At 38.3% G+C, this 11212-nt stretch overlaps 1 pseudogene; it reads right to left on the reverse strand.

Moving 5' to 3' along the window:
* Positions 1-5247: 5247 nt before the first annotated feature.
* On the reverse strand, positions 5248-6877 carry LOC150001576 (60 kDa heat shock protein, mitochondrial pseudogene; annotated as a pseudogene).
* Between the last annotated feature and the right edge of the window lie 4335 nt (positions 6878-11212).

The raw sequence follows: 11212 nt of genomic DNA on the forward strand, positions 1-11212 counted from the left end.
CCATCTGCAGGTGCTGTTGCTCTCAACTCAGTACTCCCTGCCTTCCCTATGTAGCTCTGCACATGTTGGAATCATTAGACAGTGCTTGGTATAGAAGGATCAACAAATAGCTGCTTTTCACACATCCATGGGTGTCAACCGCAACACAGAATTTTTTTTAAAAAGCTGGCTTTGTCACTGTAGTTGTCATTCAAGTCAACTAATTTGTCTCAAAACTTTTATGCTGTTTTTAGCTAGCTTATGCAGCTAATAAATCCAAATGAAAAAATTCTAGTGGCTATTTTTTAGTTAATTTTTATGATGGGAAAAAAAAGGACAAGTTGAATAACAAAGAAAAGCTTGTATTTGAGTTTAGCTCCAGTGAATTAATAGTAATCCCCCAAGTGCCTTCCCAGATAGCAGTGCTAAATTCTGTAGTGTTTTTCAGCTTCTCTTGTCCCGTTTCCCTCCTGCAGAGTCAAGAGTGATTGGTTTTATTCACTTAATCTCAAATTGATATTTTTATAGTAAATTCTTAAAACCATTTAGAGACAGATTTTATTTTAATGGTTTAAATTTGAGGAGTTTTTCAGTGCTTTGCTGGGTTGTTCTGAGTGCTGAGACAGAAGAGGTAACTTGAAGAGTGATTTTTAAAACAGGTAATATATGTGACATTCATATTGCCTACTAAAGTCTGCAAGGGGAAAATTGATCTTGCTTTAAGAAAAAAAAAATTCCCAAATCATTACTCAACTAAAATTGTTAACCCAACACCCCAGATGGTAATGTATTAGTAATAAAGATCTACATAATTTAATGCTGTATTTAAAAATAAATATAAGAAAAAATTTCAAATGATTTATGGTACAATAAAATTTGATTATATTCATGTATTGATAAATATCTTATTAATATGGTTTTGCATTTATGACATGACATTAACGTGAAGGCAAACTTTAGTTACTTAAAGAGCTTTTGTAGTGAGGTAAATTGTATTGGTTTATGTCAGTGGGACTTATGCAAATTTCATGAGCCTAATATAATTTTTTTGAGTCTTATTGTTTTCTAAAAAGAGAAAAATCAGCTTTGGCTTACAAGCAATTATTTCTGAGATACAGCAGCTCCCTTTTCCTGGGCAAAGGAAACTGCTCACAGATGCTCCTGCTAGGCACAGCAGTGGTCACAGCTGTTCTTCCCCGGAAGGCTAAGATTATATTCGTGATTCTCCAACTTCCCCCTTTTGCCAGTCAAATATAAATGTGTATTTAAGTGTCCTTTGTTAATGATTACAGAGGCAACAACCTGACCTAGACTAGCAAGTCCTTAAGTAAGGTTTAGACACACTTCCTTTAATAAAGATCATTCATTCATTCATTCACTCGTTTACTCATTCATTCCTTCAGCAAATATTTATTAAGCAACCATTATGTATCAGGTACCATTCTAGGTGCTGAGAATTCAATAGTGGACAATACAGGCCACTATCTTGGCCCATAGGCTCAAGCTTACATTCTAGTGGGTGGATATAGACAATAAACAAAAGAATAAACAAAACATTTAATATACAGATGGCGACAAATGCTATGGAAAAAAATAAAGCAGGAAAGGGGTAGAGAGAATTGCAGGATGAAGGAGGGGACTCAAATTTAAATGCAATGGTCAGAGAAGACCTCACTGAGAACATAGACAAGTGAAGTCAAGGAGTGAGCCATGTAAATCTATTGGGAGGAAGAGTGTTCAGGGCAGAGAAAACAGCAAGTGCCATGGCCCCCAGGTAGGAAAGTGTTGGATGTCTTAACTGAACAACAAGGAACAAGGTGGGAGCAGTAAGGGAGGGGAGAGCATAGGGGATGAGGTCAGAATGGTAATGGAGTCAGATCAGGTGGGGCTTTGGAGGTCATTGTAAGGACTTCGGTGTTTACTGTGGGGAAGGAGACCCACTGGAGGGTTTGAGCAGAGAAATAACACTATGTTTTAAAAGAATCACTATGGCTCCTTAATTAAAATAGGAAGCAAGGTCATCAGCTGAGAGTGAGGTTAAGGGAGAGGGTGTTGTAAGAGATTATGATGCAGTTGCCTAGAAGGGTAGGACAGTGATTTGGTTAGGGAAATATAGTGTGATTACCAGGCAGTATAGAGGGCCCACTTGGGGTTACTGGTCATGAATTTAAAGTGAGATCAGTTAGCCACGTGGAGCAGGCAGAATATGATTTAATGAGGGTTGAGTTATTGCCAAGTGACTAAGAGAAGGAAGGGTGCGGAAAGGGAGCTGAGGGTCTCATGGGGAAGTGATGTAGTGATTGACTCTGGAATTCAGGCCGGGTAAGGAAAGAAGTGAGTACACAAGGGACAGCGACAGTAAAAGTGTGGCAGGATGAATGGACTGAAGGTGCATGCTGCAGGATTGTTGGGCCTGGGACAGTGAGCTGGTCAGAGAATGATGTGCTTGAAAATAAGATCATGGGGCAAAACTGGTTTTATGTAGGGTGTGGTAAAAAAAAGTTATCTTTCTCAAAGGGAATATGAAAATGTCAAAGAAAAATGTTCATTATAATTGGATTCCATTGAATTACGCCATTCTTTCTACACTTCTTTTGTCCCCCAATATTTGAGATTTTGGAACACTAGGAGAAGATATCCACAAAAGCTGATTTAGAAGATAAGGTACACAGTTTATAGATTTCATTAAGAAAAAAATTACAGTCTAATGCCCTGGCTGGTGTGGCTCAGTGGATTGAGTGCCAGCCTGAGAACCTAAGTGTCACGGGTTCGATTCCCAGTCAGGGCACATGCCTGGGTTGCAGGTCAGGTCCCCAGTTGGGGGCACGTGACAGGCAACCACACATTGATGTTTCTCTCCCTCTCTCTAAAATAAATAAATAAAATCTTAAAAAAAAATTACAGTCTAGCAGAATTCGGCTTTCCCAGATTATTTGCTTTATCTTAGTTAAAAAACAAACAAACAAACAAATAACTAAACAAAAACCGAACAGGACTGAGATCAAGGAGACAAAATATCCCCTGTTCAGGTGGAAATAGTCAATGAACATATAAAAATCATATTTATATTTTCCATTGTCCCAGGCATTAGATGCGTAGTAGGAAAACTCTGTGGATGGTAGAACAGTCATGGTTGCAGTAAAACCAAAACACAAGATTAACCAATAAATACTTGCCATTGAAATATACATCTCATTTACAAAGTCATGCTGTTTCTCTGTTGCTTTTGAAGAGAGACTATTAGATTTAAACACATAAAACTTGAAAGAAGTGTAAACATAAATTATTTAGTGCTTTTTCTTAAATACGGATTAAAATGCCAACATTTGGAATTTAATAACTTACAAGTGGTAGTTAAGCTGCCTGAGTCAAAAATCACATCACGATGTGTAAGGATCCCTTAAGTTAAATTGGAAAGAGGATTTGAAAACATCTGCTTTTTTTCCTCCCCAATAATCCTTTTTAGGTAGATAATGTAAAAAAAAAAAAAAAAAAAGACACTTCAAGCTCTGCAGGTGGTTGAATATCAAGGATAATTAGCTATTCAATTATTTTTAAGAAAAAAAAATTTAGTGACTTAAATACAAATTTATTAAAAGGGCAAGCCCATAAAAATATAAATTTTGTTGTTTTATAGTTTCCAAATTTCAAACACAGAATTTGTTGTTGTTGTTATAGGATGAAAGTAGATAGAAACATAGATATTTTAAACTAGGATGTGAGAAAATTAAACTGGCTTAAACAACTTTTGTAAAGTCTTTATATTTAACATTGAGTATAGATTTTTCCATTTTTCTGTGGCTTAATTGAGAATTTAAACAAGAACACGTGCCAGGAGTCTTTATGGCCTGTTGCTTTGCCCCAGGGCAGTGTCAGGTATTAGCATCAGTACTAGAACTATATTATTTTTAAGATAAATTGAGGTTATATAAAAACATATTTGAATTTTCCCAAAATTACAAATCACAGTATTCTGGTCCCCTGACCCCTTGTTCAAACACTGGAGGAACTGAGATGGTTTTCATTTTTAATCTATATATGAATCTTTGGGCCTAGAGCTTTATCAATTAAGAAGATGAGATGCTTTATAAAGAGCTGAAGTAGCTAACCCACGAGTTGGAAAATATTTCTGTAAGCAAAAGTCACAAAAGTTTTTTACTAAAAAGCCAATTTTAGCTACATTTTGAAAGGGATACACTAACCCGATCAACCACTTACTACATATAAGCCCCCTTGATATTTAAAAACTCGAAGAATTTTTTTAACTTTAAACAAATTTTTTATTACACAAAGGTCACATAATTGTATATTTCTCTACTTTGTACACAATTATTTTTATACTTTACAGAAAGGCTGCTTCTTAACTTCTCATTGGGTGATGGCAAACACTAAAATCCTGATTTTCACAAAATAGTAGTAAAAATGTCTCAGTGATTTAAGGTGAAAGGAGTACACTGGTATATGGCTATTGCATTTAATTATCAGGAATGTACAAGTGTATTTTTATTCACTTATACCTGGCTGGTTTGGCTCAGTGGATTGAGAGTCGGCCTGCGAGCTAAGTGTCGCTGGTTTGATCTTCCAGTCAGGGCACATCAGAGAAGGAAAACTCTGACTCCAAAAAACCTCCGCTGCCTTGCGGCATACCTCTTCGGGGGAAAGGCTAAGGGAGTAAACCCCGACAGAAAATCCGGAGCCGGAGTCCCTAAGGCGATTTGACGTTGTAGTCAACACTGGCAACTCCTGCGGCGTATCTGAAGCCAAGCTGTATTGACTCCGTCTTTCCCTTGCACCCTTCAGCTGCGAAGAGAGGGGGGGTCTGCTGCATGGGCAACAGCAGACCCTCCATATCACCCTGCCCAGGCTCTGTAGCTTCAGCTTCACTGGAGAGGACACTCCAGCGTCATCGCAAGATGTCGATTCAACACGGGAGGAGACAGATACCGTGTCACTCCCGAGTCGGACTGCACAACCATTCTCGGCGGTGCAGATAGACTCTTAAGAAGCTACACCATCGTCTCGAGACGGACGGCTGCCGACGATGACGATTTTTATTCAAAAATATAAAATAAATTATCTGTAGGCATGGACAATGACAGCAGTAAACTGAAACCAGTAACTGATGGTTATTGTGATTTTCGTAAACATCAGCCATTCTTTTCTTCAGTCCTTTCCTTCATCTGACTTCTCTGATGTTATAGGTGAGGAGCACTGCCTTATACTTTCTCTCACAGTTCTCATTAACAATGGTAAAGCACTATTCTGGGATTAGAACATGCCACCTTCCATTGCACTTCCATTCCCCCATCCCGCCCATCCCAGGGCTTTTCTCCTTTTAAGGAATTTCTGTGACTACAACTTCTGCTTTTGCTAATGGAGAGGCCACTCCAACAGCATCCAATAGCAGTTCTTACAACCTTAGTTGGATCAATGATTCCTTTACCCACCCTAATCTCAAAATCTCCAAGCATAATGTCATAACCAACTTCTGAGGAACTTTGCATCATTTTCTCAATTATCAATGATTCCTCAACACCTGCATTCTTAGCAATGGTCACTGCAGGAATTTTGCATGCCTTTGAAAGAATTTTTATACCCATTTTTTGATCTTCCTTAGCTGGAGTTAATGAGTCCAAGGCTGGAATGCACTGAAGTAGGGCACACCCCCCTTCCAGAACAATGCCTGTCTCAATAGCAGCTTGCGTAGCACCGAGGGCATCTGTTACTTTGTCTTTCTTTTCATTCACCTCAACATCACTTACCCGACCAGCCTTCAGCACAGCTGCTCCATCTGAGAGTTTTTCCAGATGTTCACTTATTTTGTTCCTTTTCATATTGACTACTTGTGATATCTAACTGCTCAATGATTTCTTCAATACATTTTCCAGTTTGAGTCTTGTCACCTTTTCCTTTCAGGAACATGGCATCATCTTTGGTCAAAATGACACCTCCAACTTCTCCTAAGTCATGAGGGTGAACATCTTCAAGATTTAGAGTCAATCCTTCTTCTCCAAACACTGTACCATCAGTAACAATAGCTATGTTTTTAAGCTGGCTCTTTCTATTGTCACCAAAACCTAGAACTTTGACTGCTACAACCTGAAGACCAACTGTTAGCCCATCCAGAACAAGTATACTTAGAGCTTCTCCATCAACATCTTCAGCAATTATGACCAAGGGCTTACAGTGAGCATTGGCAATTTCAAGAGCAGGTACAATGGAAGGTTCTTTTCACTCAGTAGAACATATGCATCTTGAAATGTACATCTGTGTCCTTTTGCTGTATTAAAAAATTATGGAGAAATATACTTTGATCCAACTTTAGTGTTTTTCCATCCTTTACTGTGCTGATGCCCTTTCTTTCAACCTTTTTTTTTTTATCATGTCAGAAGTAATATTGCCAATTTGATTGTCTCCATTTGCAGATATTGTAGCATTCTGACCTATGTCTTCAGGGGTTGTCACAGGTTTAGACTGCTTCTTAAGTTCAGAAATTAGAGCACCAACAGCTAACATTAACACCTTTGCCAATCTTCTCAAAGTCTTCCTTGACCATAGAGTGTGCAGCCAGTACAGTAGCAGTGGTGGTGCCATGCTGGTCTCTTCATTTGTATTATTGGAAACATCTTGAACAAGTTTAGTGCCAAAATTTTCATCTTTTAAGTCAAAGGACTTTACAAGATTGTACGATCTTATGTAACCTCGGGACTTCCCAAACTCTGTTCTTCCCTTTGGCCACATAGTAATGGCTACAGCGCCAGCTAAAAAGAAAGTCTAGACCTTAAAGCCCTGAGGCTCAGGCATCTGCACCAATTTTTATATCTTTGGCATAAACCTGAGCAAGATGAGTAACCAGTGCCCTGGACATTGGTGTAATCTGGCAAAGAGCTAGCTTCATGTAATCAAAGCATTTCTGTGAGGCAGTGGCAGGGCATATGAGCAAATACTACACTATATATGGAATTGTTTCCTTAATTTCATTTTTGGTTTGCTCATTACAATTGTATAGAAATACAATTGAGTTCTGCATATTGATCTTGTTTCATGCAACTTACTGGACTTGTTTATTAGTTCTAACTGTTTAGTGGATACCTTAGGATTTTCTATGCAAGATCATGTCATTTGCAAATAGAAATATGAATCGTTTTGCTTTTTACTCTCTAATCTGATGCCATTTATTTAATTTTGCTCTTTAACTTCCATGGCTAGAACCTTCAGTACAATGCTGAACAGAAGTATTGAGAATCAACATCCTTGTCTTGTTCCTGATCATAGGGGTAAAAACCTTCTGGTCATTCACCATTAAGTTCAACCCATCAAATTTTGAATGTAAATAAGTAGGGATCATTGGGGAACCCATTCCAGCATTTCCTAGTCCCCTCTCCTGCTTTATTTTTTGCATTTTTCACATTAGGATATACTGTATGGTTTTAAATATTTGTTTTATAGTCTGTCCTCACCTTCTCCTGGTCTCCCCTATGCCCCTTTCCCTCCAACATAATGCAAGTGACATTAGGGCAGGCATTTTTGTTTGTTTTAGTCACTGTTTCACCAACCCCTAGAATTCTACTGGGCACATAGTGGCACTCAATACATATTTGTTGATTGAAATAATGACACTATGGTGTGTTTTTTGTTGCTGGTTTACAAACTTTTTGTAAAGGGAGGCATAGTTTTGTATTTTTAAAAATCTTTGTTTTATCTGTACCACTAGTATAATGTATCGGATATAGTAGGGCTCAGTAAATTTTAGTGAAGTGGAATCAAACATTGTTTTGAAGACAAAAGTCTTCATGGAAATGAGAGTTGAGCTAGGGCTGAAGGGTGAGTAACAATGAGGGGGATAGCAGCATGGAAATACTAGTGGTGTGAAATGTATATTTTAACACTTTATTAACAAAAATTAGTTGTGCATGAATTATCCTCTCACAGGTTTGGGGGCCCAAACCTTGAAATAAAGTTGTTGATAGGGCCATGTCCTCTACAAAGCCTCCAGGGAAGGATCCTTCCTGGCCCTCTCTAGCTTCTTGGAACCCTGGGGATTCCTTGGCTTGCAGTTGTGGTGTTTTGTCTCTGATTCCATTGTCACTTGGCATTTTCCCTGACCTCACATGCCATTTTTCTCTTCTTATAAGAACACTAGTCATCTTGGATTTGGGCTCATCTTAATGACCTCATCTTAACTTTATTACATCTGCAAAGACCGTATTTCCAGATAAGGTCATACACACAGGTACCAAGGGTTAGGACTTCAATATATCTGTTTGGAGGACCCAATTCAACCCATAACACACCATGATGTTTATGTTTGATGTGACCCATTTCTACTTTCCCAGTCTCATTTCTTGTTCATCACTCCTTTGTGCTCATGCTTCAGCTCTCTGGAAGCACTGGCTGTCATCCAGCCTAGAATGCCTCAGTCTGATAGGCTAACACCATGTGATACTTGACAGCTCAGCTCAAGTGCCATTTTCTTTGCGAAGGCATCTTTGAGTCCAAGTCAGGTTAGGAGCCCCTCTTTTAGGCCTATTATGATATTTATCCTTCTGTACTGTAATTATTGGTTTACCTGCCTTTTTTTTACACTATCTCTCAAGTTTTTGAAAGCATAGACTTTTTGTCTTATTTACCATTGTGTTCTCCTTGCTAAGCACAGTGCTTAGCATTTTGTAGACATCCAGTAAATGTTTATTATTTAATATGAGGGATGTTATGAAGGAAATTTGATAGAACCTAGAAACCAATAGGGTTAATGGAAGAAGAACTAAAGGATTGTTTTAGAACCATGAGTAAGAGTAGGAGACCAGAGAGGTATATATGAACAGGAAGGGTGAAATTCAAAGGGGAGATGGTTGTTTGGGGAAAATATAATTCCAATTAAAATAGATTATGGAACAAATATGTGGTAGAGGGAAAAACTCTTTGAGAAAAAGGTCTGTGCCTTATCTTCGTGTTCTTAGTCCTACTTAGTATTTTGCCAGGCATAAAAGAGGCAATCAATTCATATTTACTGTATGAAACGTGAAGTGAATGTTTCCCGGTCTCTAGCATGTTGTTTTACTGACCAAACGGAGAACTTGTGGACAACTTGGATTGAGAGCTGGGAGGATAAAGCCCTCAGCTTTGGGTATGTTGATCTGAAAGTTAGAAAAGAATGGGTAAGGGTGAAATTCCCAGTAAACACATCTATGGAACTCAGAGCTGTGGACTTGAAAGTCACAGATAACTATTTGGAAGATATAAATATAGGGATGATAATTAAAGACATGGAATTAGATGAGATTTTATAGGAATTGTGTGTAGAATAAAAGGTTGGAGAACAGATGTCAGAGCCTTGGGAAAACACACATTTGCATACTAGGAGCTGTAAGTTAAGCCAGAGATGAAGATGGAGAAGGAGCAAATGTTCTGTAACAGAATACCTGAATAGGATGGTGTCACAGACCCCAAGAGAGAAAATAATTTCAAAAATAGGAGGTCATTAACTTTGTGCCAAATGTGGATAAAAGACCAAGAATAGTGAAGACTAAGAAAAGTTAATCACTTTTAGGTTTGGATTTAGTCATGTGTGACTTTTAAGAGAAATATTTCATTGGAGTATTGGCAGTTAAATCTAATCTCAGGTGTTTAAAAAGGGATTGGTGACCATTTGGTGACAGTAAAAGAGGTGGCAGTGTGTAAACACTATAATTAAGTTTGGCAAGAAGAGGAGAGAAACTGAAGAATAGCTTTGGAAGGTGAGCAGGATCAGCAAAGACTTACTATTATTGTGCTTTTGGAATGAGACGCATTTTTGACAAATTCAGTGTTCTATAGCTTGCGTGTTTGGTTCCCAACTCAGTCTAGAGCTAAAAGAGTGAGTTAAAAAAGTAGAGAAATCGTACAGCTTTTGGGTCAGTAAACCAGAAGGGTGTCCTGGGTACTAGAGCTTAGTTCTGTAGCCAGCACTGGAAAAGAGAAATGGGGTAGAAGGGATATGAGGAGTGTTTACAGTGGAACAGAAGTTGTTAGGTGAGGGAACACAGTCTTAGCATGTTGGAACAGAAGGGACCAAGTAAACCTCTCTGTTTACAGGTGAGACAAGCTGAGGTTCAGAAAGCAAGCCTGGGACTTCTGAGTATTAATAAAAAAATATCTGATTTGTTTGATAGGGTGATGGATTTGTTTTGCCTTCTCCTCAGACTGAGTGGAATTCCGTGGTACCATTACTGCTTCCTTAGAGTATTGGGTTGTAGACAAACCAAGAATTGCTGCCTGCCCTTTTTTTGAGGATGATGCTGATCAGAGAGTCTGTCATTAACCTCTTGGGGAAAAGAGTCTGCTTTTCAGAAAACTTCTAGAACCAATTTGGCTGTGCTTTGCAAACAGGGTTGGAGAAATGGAAACCCAAGTTTTTGACTCCCCAGAGTCATCATTAACCAAACCGGCTGGCTGAGAAGCCTGCGGCTATGGAAACCAACCTTATGAAGAAAGATGGGTTATAAAAATAAACCTCTTTTCTTTTCAGCTTGATTTACTGGAGTGATGCCTTTGAATTAGCTCTTGCAGAAATATCAGATTGGATTATTTAATCTTCTCAGTCAATACCTTATCATAATTTTCTTAAATGTCCTCTCCTATGGGACCTTTTTAGTTCTGTTGAAGACAATGATCAGTATTGCATTTTCCTATACATGAAGGTTTTTACATGTGAACCCATGATATTCTTCACTTTTCACATGTGGAAACTCAAATTCCTGAGATGAAGAAGAATAGTCTGGTACTGGGCATAACTTTGTGGCAGGGACTCAGGTTGATGAAAGGAAGTGAGCTGGGAGTTTGATGTATTGGTATCCACTTACATGCATATAACAGTTTTCTTCCCCCAATTACTTTTCCTTCCTCAGTGAGGTTTGGAGGAGATATTTATGTTCTGCATATATGTACGTGTTATACACATACACACACACATGCACACAGATGCGAGAATTCCTTAACCACACTTGTAAATTCCATATGCAAGGATAATAGATACTAGAGTTAAATAGCAGGGGGAGAATATGCGTGACAGATATGTAGAAGGGTTTATTAAAAAATTATTTGGGTTGCTCAAGTTATTGTCCTCTAACCTTACCTTTTGTCTCCAACACTGTTGTTCAGTTTTCACATCATTATTCTAGATAGCACTGAAAAGTTTGAGGCAGCCTCTTTCAAAATCTTAACCATATTAAACTGACTAGCAAGTAAATAATTT

This window comes from Furipterus horrens, unplaced genomic scaffold (genome assembly GCF_987537825.1).
Source record: "Furipterus horrens unplaced genomic scaffold, mFurHor1.1.pri manual_scaffold_9, whole genome shotgun sequence".
Lineage (NCBI taxonomy): Eukaryota > Metazoa > Chordata > Mammalia > Chiroptera > Furipteridae > Furipterus > Furipterus horrens.